This window comes from Eriocheir sinensis, chromosome 28 (assembly GCF_024679095.1).
Source record: "Eriocheir sinensis breed Jianghai 21 chromosome 28, ASM2467909v1, whole genome shotgun sequence".
Lineage (NCBI taxonomy): Eukaryota > Metazoa > Arthropoda > Malacostraca > Decapoda > Varunidae > Eriocheir > Eriocheir sinensis.
In genome coordinates, this window is record NC_066536.1 from 10,419,046 (window position 1) to 10,427,905 (window position 8,860).

An 8,860-nucleotide genomic window follows, 5' to 3' on the forward strand; every position below is an offset into this window, starting at 1 on the left:
TGGACCAGCCACCCACCAATCTCAGCGGGTCAGGCTATTGGTGACATCACTTCGGATTCTATTGATGTTTCCCGCTGTGATAATCCAGACATTCCCCTCCTCCCCGCCCCTCCTTTATCCCTTTCTCTCTCCTTCCCGCTCATTCCGTTCCCTTCTGTTCCTCTCCTCCTTCTATCCCTCCCTCCGTTCTTCATATACTCTCCCCTCTCCCTCTCCTCCCCTTTTTCCCGCCTTTCCCACTCTCCCCTTCACCGTCAACCCTTTCCCCTTTTCTTCCTTCCATCCTTTCCTTCGTCCTTTTTCATATGCTTTCCTCTTTCCCCTTCCTCCCCTCTTTCCCGCCTTTCCTATTCTCCCCTTCACCTTTACTCCTCTCCCTTCTGCGCCTCATCTTCCTCCTTCATTTCCCCATTTCCCACTTCCTCCTTCTCTCCCCTTCTTTCTCCCTCCATTCCCTTCCCCCTCCTTCCTCTACCCGCGTTCTCTCTCTTCCTCCCTCCTTACATCATCGTTTCTCCCTCTCTCACCTTCTCTTTCTCTCTCTCCCTCTCCCTTTTAATTGACTAATGTATTGCCCTCGACTGTGGGTTTCTGGTTCGCTGAATTATGTTGACCAGTGCAGTTTCTCCTCCTCCTTCTCCTCCTTCTCCTCTTGACCGCGTGTGTTCCCTCCCACCTCCGTCAATCCCCTCCTACCCTTTATGTCCCTCCCCCCCTCCCCCCTCCACTTGTTTACCTGCTTTCACCTTCACTTACCCTCCACATTCATTCCGTTCCTCCTTGTCCTCTCATTCTTCCAGCTTCTCTTGTTCTTCTCTTATCTTTCAGTCGTACACTCTCCTTCCTTCTTATTTCTCCCTCTTCCATTACTTCCGTTCCTCATCTCTATTGTCCCCTTCTTGCCCCTCATCCCCTGCCCTTTGCGTCTCTATCGCCCATTTCATTCTTCCAGTTCATGTTTCTTTTAAGGCCCCCGCGTCTCCCTTTATTCGATGTCTCCCTTCCTATTCCCAAACTCCTTCACTTCCTTCCCTCTCCTCACTCCTCCCGTCCTATCTCTAACTTCTCCTACTCTTCTTGTGCTCTTTCCTTTAACCATCTCCTCCTCCATCTATTTATTAATCAAGGGTAAAGCAAGGAGCGGAAGTAGATTGGTAGGGAAGGTTCATTTGTATATAGTGTAGATTTCTTGATTGTTCTAACGTGGGAATTGTTTGGCTGGCTCCTTATTTGTATGTCCTCCGTGTGCTTGGGGGGAATGTGTGCTTGATTTGATAGCGCCTAGAGAGTTAATTAAGTCAAAGTGTCTGATTAGTGAGATGTATTGTAGGCGGGGTTTCTCTTGGTCACTTGATGCTGCGTGTGAACCAGAGATGAACTTACGTCACTTCCGTCCCTCCTTCCCCTTCTCCCTCTCCTACTCTCCCTCTGTAACTCTCACTCCTAACCCTCTCACCCTTCCTTCCCTCCCGTCACTCTCGTCAGTCCTTTCACTCTTCTCGTCCTTGCTCTTCCCACCCCTCCCATACCTCCTTCGTACCCCCTTCTTTCTCATTCCCTTTGTTCCTCCTCCCAACCCTCAGATTCTTCCCCTTCCTTATGCTGCTCTATTTCCCGCTGCTCCTCCCGCCCACCCCTCCCATTCCTCCCCTTTCCCCTGCTCTTTTTTTCCCGCCCCTCCCGCTTCACCCTCCCGCCCCTCGCCCTCCAGCCTCCTAATGAACTGACCGCCGGAGCCTAATGGGACCGAAAGTGCCATTTCCTTGATGTCTCGGCCGGCCTATTGCACCCTGTACTCAAGTGAATGGCTGGGAACGCGAAGGGAGGCGGTTAATGGGCGCCAGACGGATGAGGCTGTGACTGCGAAAGAGAGGGAAAGGAATGATGGAGATGATATAAGAATGGCAAAGAGAGTGAATAGGTGGTGATGGTGGAAGAGGGGCTGAAGAAAGGGTATTGAGGGAAGGAAATAGGATGTGGGAGTGATAAAGGATGGGAGGGAGAAGAGGAAGGAGTATTAGAGGAGTTGATTGGGATGGAAAAAGTTGGGATGTAAGGGTGAGAATAGGAACTGGGGTGATGGGAAGGAAAAAGAGGATAGAAGCTTGGGAAATGGAGTGGGAAATATGTTGGGTAAAGTAAAGAGGGGATGGACGAGAGACGGAAAAAAAGTGTGGTAAGGGATGGAAAGGAAGATGGTCAAATGGAGGGAAAAGGAAAGGCATATAACCGTGAAAAAAAAAGATGAATTGAGGCGATGGTAAACGTATGGGAGAGGAAGTCATGGGCTGGAAAGAAAGCAAGGATGAAAGAGAGAAAGGTAATGCTGTGAGACGAAGAAAAATAAAGGATAAAGCAGAATAAGTGTTACAATAGAATGATGGATAGACGAGCAAAAGTATGAGGGAGGGAGTAATAGAGACGGAGGAGAAGGAACGAACGAAGGGAGAACAGGAGTGAAAGAGGTAAGAATGGCTGTACGGGAAAGTGAGTGATGAGGAAGAGAATGGAAAGATGAAACGGCGGATTGTGAGTTAGTGGAAATGATTAACGAGGTATTATAAGAAAAGCAGAAAGGCGGGCGAGGGGAGGGGTGGGGGGGAGGTGGAGGAGTAAAAGAGGGTATACAAAGAGAAGATGGAAGAAAGGAGTGATGAAAGATGAGGAGAATAAAAGAATGGAAAATAAAATGATGGAAGAGAGGACGAAAAGGGAAGACAGAAAGAGGGTAATGCAAATATGAAAATAACATGATAGAAGAGATGCAGGAGAGAACGAGGATAAACAAGGATATAAAAGAAAGTGAAAATAGAGGAGTGTGGGTTACGATTGATGGAGGCAAGGAAGACAAGGAGATAATGGTTGATTTTGGAAGAGGGAAAGATAAATGACTAAAGGAAGAATGACGAATGTGAGGAAAAAGAATAACGAAAATAAGAGAATAGGCGTTCAGAGTCATTATAATAAAAGTGATTAATATATGAGAAAATAGGAAGGAGAAAGGAGTGGGGCTTTAGATAAAATTAAGTTTTTGTATGATAGAAACATATATTAACGAAGGAGATTTAATAAAGGAAAGATCAATAGCATGGATAATATATGATGGAGATGAGGATTCAATAAGACATACAGGTTTATGTAAGAGCGGAAGATGATTAATGAGAAAAAGGTAAAAAAGGAAGGGGGAAGGGCATGGCATATAAATGATGGAGATTAGATGAAAGGAGAAAATGGAAGGTTGCGCGAGAGTGAAAGATTAAGGAGGAGGAGATGGAGGAGAGGAACTTTAGGAAATGAGATATGGTGATTAAGATAAAAAGGGAAGAGGAAGGGATACAAAATAGTGCAATACGAGTAAGGAAGGAGGAACGAGGAAACCGGAGTTAACAAGATGAGGAAGCAGAGGTGATACTTGCTCCCTGGAAACGAAATCTTATACGAAAACTCAGACGTTGTGAGAGGAAAATTAGTTTTGAGAAGCTGTACCAAGGAAATATGAGCTCGTGCACTACCAGCTCCAGATTATCCAACGTCACGGAAAAAAAAATAGATAAGCATTGTGTTCAGATTGTACAGCTTCTCCTTGCTATATAGTTACATTATATATCTCTTCCTCTCTCCATATCCATATCCATACCTGTCTACCACTATCTATCTTCTACACACACACACACACACACACACACACACACACACACACACACACACACACACTCACACGCTCACGCACGCACTGTCAAAGGCACCGCGGGCAAGTTATAGGAGGGAGCGAGTCTGCCCACCCCTGCTCCCCTTCACCCTCCTTCACCTTCCCTCTGTGCCTGGCCTCGAGTTAGCAAAGTCGAAGGCGCCTTGTAATGCCGTGAAGCAGGTCTGGGAGGGAGGCAGGCGGCTTGCTGGCTCTCACCTGGCGGGTCTCGGAGGCTGGAATATTGCTGGTGCTATTGTTAGTATTTGGATTCTCTTTGTTTTCGTTTTCTTGTCTTTTCTTTTTCGTTCTTTGTCTTCTTTTTCTTTTTTTTCTTCTTTTTCGTTCTTCTTCTTCTTCTTCTTCTTCTTCTTCTTCTTCTTCTTCTTCTTCTTCTTCTTCTTCTTCTTCTTCTTCTTCTTCTCCTTCTTCCTCTTCTTCTCTTTCTACTTCTTTTTCTTTTTCTTTTTTCTTCTTTTTTCTTCGTATTTTTCTTATTATTATCATATATCTATATATATATATATATATATATATATATATATATATATATATATATATATATATATATATATATATATATATATATATATATATATATATATATATATATATATATATATATATATATATATATATATATATATATATATATATATATATATATATCAAACCAACACACACATTTCCAATCCCGTAGCGAAGCGAAAAGAACAAACCATTCACGGTGATGAAGACGATGCTTATATAGTCTTCGCCTCAGTAGACAGTTCCCTTCCTCCTCCTCAACCACCTCCTCCTCCTCCTCCTCCTCCTCCTCTTCTTTTTCTGTTCCTCGTTCACCTACTTTTCCTCGCCTTCTTTCTCCTTTTTCTTTTTGTTCTCGTCTTCGTCGTCCTCCTACTTCCTCCGGCTCCTGCTCTTCTTCCTCATAACGTAGGCGGCTGGGTCTCACTGGAGTAGCGGTCCGGGCCTAGCGACGCTCCATTATAGAAAGTTTTTATTGCTTTGATTTATGTTTCGTTCGTTATTGGCCGAGGAGAAAAGGTCTGTGTAATGCGTCCGCTCTTTCCCCTTGATTGGCTTATAGAGCGCCTCAGTGCCCCATATAGCCAGCAGCAGCGGCGGGGAGGGGGGGGGGAAGATTTGAGGGTAATCTCTGTGTCTTCTTTCTTCCTCTGTTTCCCTCTTGTTTAGTGATAGAGATTGAGGTAGTTTCTCCTTCCTCTGCTTTTATCTTCTTTACTGATAGATGTTAGGGTAGTCTCTCCTCCTTTCTCTGCTTCTTTCGTTCGCACCAATACGCCTTAAAAAGTTATAAATATATTGACAAATGGACACTATCATCTATAGAGAGAATTATAAGGGAAGAAAAAGTAGGTCGATTTCTAAAACAATCAAGTGAATGCCGGTCGTTTATACATTTCCTTATTTCCTTTGTTCACAATCAAACTAATACGATATAACTTTTTTTTGGTGTAATAGTCTCTATATTTCATAAGGCTTCTGTATTTACCTCCATAATAGTGAGAGCAGTGATGGCCTGTATACATCATTGCTCGTTTATTGGTGTAGCTATTTATTTATCATTTATTGTTATTTTTTCCATGGACTAAATGACTGGGTCTCTCTCTCTCTCTCTCTCTCTCTCTCTCTCTCTCTCTCTCTCTCTCTCTCTCTCTCTCTCTCTCTCTCTCTCTCTCTCTCATTCACCAGTTAATAATCAAATTCATTTTTTCGTGTTTATGATTACCGCGAGATAGAATAGGGGCAGTTGACGATGACATGCCATTAAATCCCTGTGTGTGTGTGTGTGTGTGTGTGTGTGTGTGTGTGTGTGTGTGTGTGTGTGTGTGTGTGTGTGTGTGTGTGTGTGTGTGTGTGTGTGTCGGCAAGTTACTTTTCTTTACCTTCCTCGGAGCATCATTTAACCATTTTCCTCTCCCAGGCCATCTTTATCTACTCCCGACATCAATCACACCTCTTTCAGCTCTAGTATAATTTCGTTCTTTTTCTCATCCTTTCTCCCATCTTTTATGCGCCTTGCCTCGTCTCCTGCCCGTGTGGCGCTGGGTCCTCTTGGCCTTTATTGCCGCTTATGGTAATTTGTGGCCACTCCTTGTCCCTGATGGCTCCTGTGCGGCCTTTTTTAAGAAGCCTCGTGAATCCCCTTTGTGTGTCTCTGTACTGCTTTGCGCGGGCCGGGAAGACACAGACGCGGCTGCTTTGGGAGATGAGACAGCATGGAGAGGGAGGAAAAAGAGAGCCGTGGAGAATGGAGGCAGATAAGGAAAGTAGAAACGAGAGAGGGGAGGGGAGATAAAGAGGAGGAGGAAAGGAAAAAAAGGAATGAGGAAAAAAGGCAGCAGTGGAGGAGGGAGGAAGAATTGGAAAGTGGAAACGAGAGGTAGGGATGGGGGATATGGAGGGGGAGGAAAGAAAAAAAGTGATGAGGATACAGAGTAGTAGAGGATGGAAGAAGAAACGAAAAGTAGAAGCGAGAGAGGGTCGGGGTGGATAAGAAGGAGAGGAAAAATGTGACTGATAAAAGAAGAGAGAAGGAAGAATTTTAAAGTCAGTGGAGGGAGGCTTGAAACAGAGAAAGGAGGGAAGAGTAAACAGAAAGTGTTACAGGTAAGGAAAATGGAAGGGAAGAAAAATATGTAATAGAGGAAAGGACTGAAGGAGCAAAGAAGGGAGGGGAGGAAAATGGAGGAGAGGAAGGAAAAAAATAGTGGAGAAAAGAGTGGGAGAAGGACGGAGAGAGGAAAAAAGATAGGAGCGATAGAGAAAGAGAATAAGAAAATCACAGTTGTGGATGAAGGAAAAAGTCAGGGGAGGGAGGAAAAGAAAAAGGGGAAAGAATATGCGAGGAGGGAATGGCAGCGGTGAAGAGATGGAAAAAGTAGTATTAATCAAGGAAAAGAGAGGGAGGAAAAGGAGCCTGTTGGAGAGGAAGAAAATGGAAAAGGAGAATTAAAGTTATTGTGATCCTATCCAGAAAGGAAAGAGCAGAAGGATAATTGGAGCAAGACGGATGAAGCAAGATAAATAATGAGAAAGAAAAGAGAGGAGGAGTATTGACCAACGAAGAGATTGAGGGAAAGAGTTGAAGAGAATAAAAGGGTGGAAAGAGAAATAAAGAAAAGACGAAAGTAAGGTTGGTTGAGGGAAGGAGAGGAGAATGAAAAGAAGAAAAGGGAAAAAAAGATGAGATAGAATTAGCAGAAAAAGGATAGGATATAATTAGCAGACAGAATAAGAAAAAGTAAGTCCTTCACAACTAAAGAAATGAAGAAAAGGAGAAAAAAAAAGAAAAGTAAAGTGATCCAAAGAGGGAAGGAAACACATATAATGAAGAGGAGTGTTGAAGAAAGACCGTAACAATGAGATGAGGAAGAAGGGAGTGGAGATAGATGTGTAAAACTAGAGAGGGAATTAGGGAAGGAGGAAAAGAAACTAATAAAAGGAAGGTAAGAGGGAAAAAGATAAATTACCAGCTAGTGATGGAGAGAGAGAGAGAGAGAGAGAGAGAGAGAGAGAGAGAGAGAGAGAGAGAGAGAGAGAGAGAGAGAGAGAATGGTGGATAAGGGATAAAAAAGGGAATGTCGGGAAAGAAAATGATGGGTGTAATGTAAGTGAGTGGAGGATGAATTGAGAGAAAGACAGGAGAGAGTAAAAATGGAGTTTGGCCAGCGATAAGACGGAGGGGAAAAGAAGGGAAAAGAAGAAGGAAAGTGGAAGGTAGGAAAAGAACGCCAATAGGAGTAAAAATAGAATGAAAAATGGAGATGAATAAAAGAGAAACAAGCTCTGAAAACGTGGAAATCTGAGTAAAAGAAGGAAAAAGATGAAAAAGAAAAAAAAAAGATGGTAGCGGGCTTTTTTTCACATTTGTTTCCTTTTTTTATGCCCTTGAACTGACTCATCTGCCGTAAAAAAAAGGAATAACGAGACAGACAGACAGACGGACATAGACAAAGAGGAACAGGAAGACAGAGAGAGCTGGGGAGGAGGAGAAGGAGGAGGAAGATGCTGTGGGTAAGATAAGAAAAATGAGAGCGAAAAAAAGGCTAGAAGAGGGTATAGTTAGATGAGTCTGAGGGGAAGAGGAGTTAGAGGGATTTGGCCCGCATGGGGAAGAGGGAAGATGCTGCAAGATTAAGGAAACTACCGAGGCAAGGGAAAAGAGGGGAAAGTGTAAGAAAAGAATGGACGAGGGTTGAGGAATTTAGAAGGCCCAAAAAATTACAGGAGAAGAAATATAGAGGCGAGAGAGGAGGAAAAGCGGCAGGTGGTGGATTAGGTAATATATGGAGGCAAAAAAATAAAAAAAACAGGAGGAAAAGCATAAAAGAGAGATGTGGTGAAGTAATAATAGTGGTGAATAGAGGAAGAACATCTAAGAGGAAGTATTTGGCTTCAAAAAATTATGGAAACAAAATGGAAATGAAAGGAAAAGTGTATGTGAGGAAAAAAGTAACGAATTTGAAGAGCATATCATGTGCCTGAGTATATATAGACGAAAGGGAAAACAACACTTAAGACATGAAGAAAGAAAGTTAGCTGAAAAAAATGGAGGACAGTTTTTTCTTATTATTTTCATTCTCGGTTTTCCTTACAAGTTGCTCTTCGTGGGGTATTTTTTTCAAGGGCTTCCTTCATTCGCGTCCCTATGCTTCGTGCGAAACGCCTTCAGTCATCGAGTAGGGAGGGTGAAGGGTGTCGGAAAAAGGGAGCCTCGGCCGTATGAAGGACAGAATGACCCACGCCCTACGACCACTATGTTGTCACCTTCAGCTGCGTGTCGAGTCATGCAGCCCAACGATCACTTGTCCCTTTAGGCTCAGGCTTTGTATAACGTTCTTTTTTTATGATATCTGTTAACGAGTTCATTAATGTGCATGTATGTTTGTTTGTTTGCTTTATACTGTTCACGTATCCAACTATATTTATATTTGATAATTATCTTATTTACGCATCCGGGTATGGGATATGATTAAACACACGGAAAAACACTAACAAACATAGTTAGATAGATAGACAGACAGATAGATAGATAAACGGATTGATACTTGCCTCATACATACATACATACATGCATTCATACGGAGAGAGAGAGAGAGAGAGAGAGAGAGAGAGAGAGAGAGAGAGAGAGAGAGAGAGAGAGAG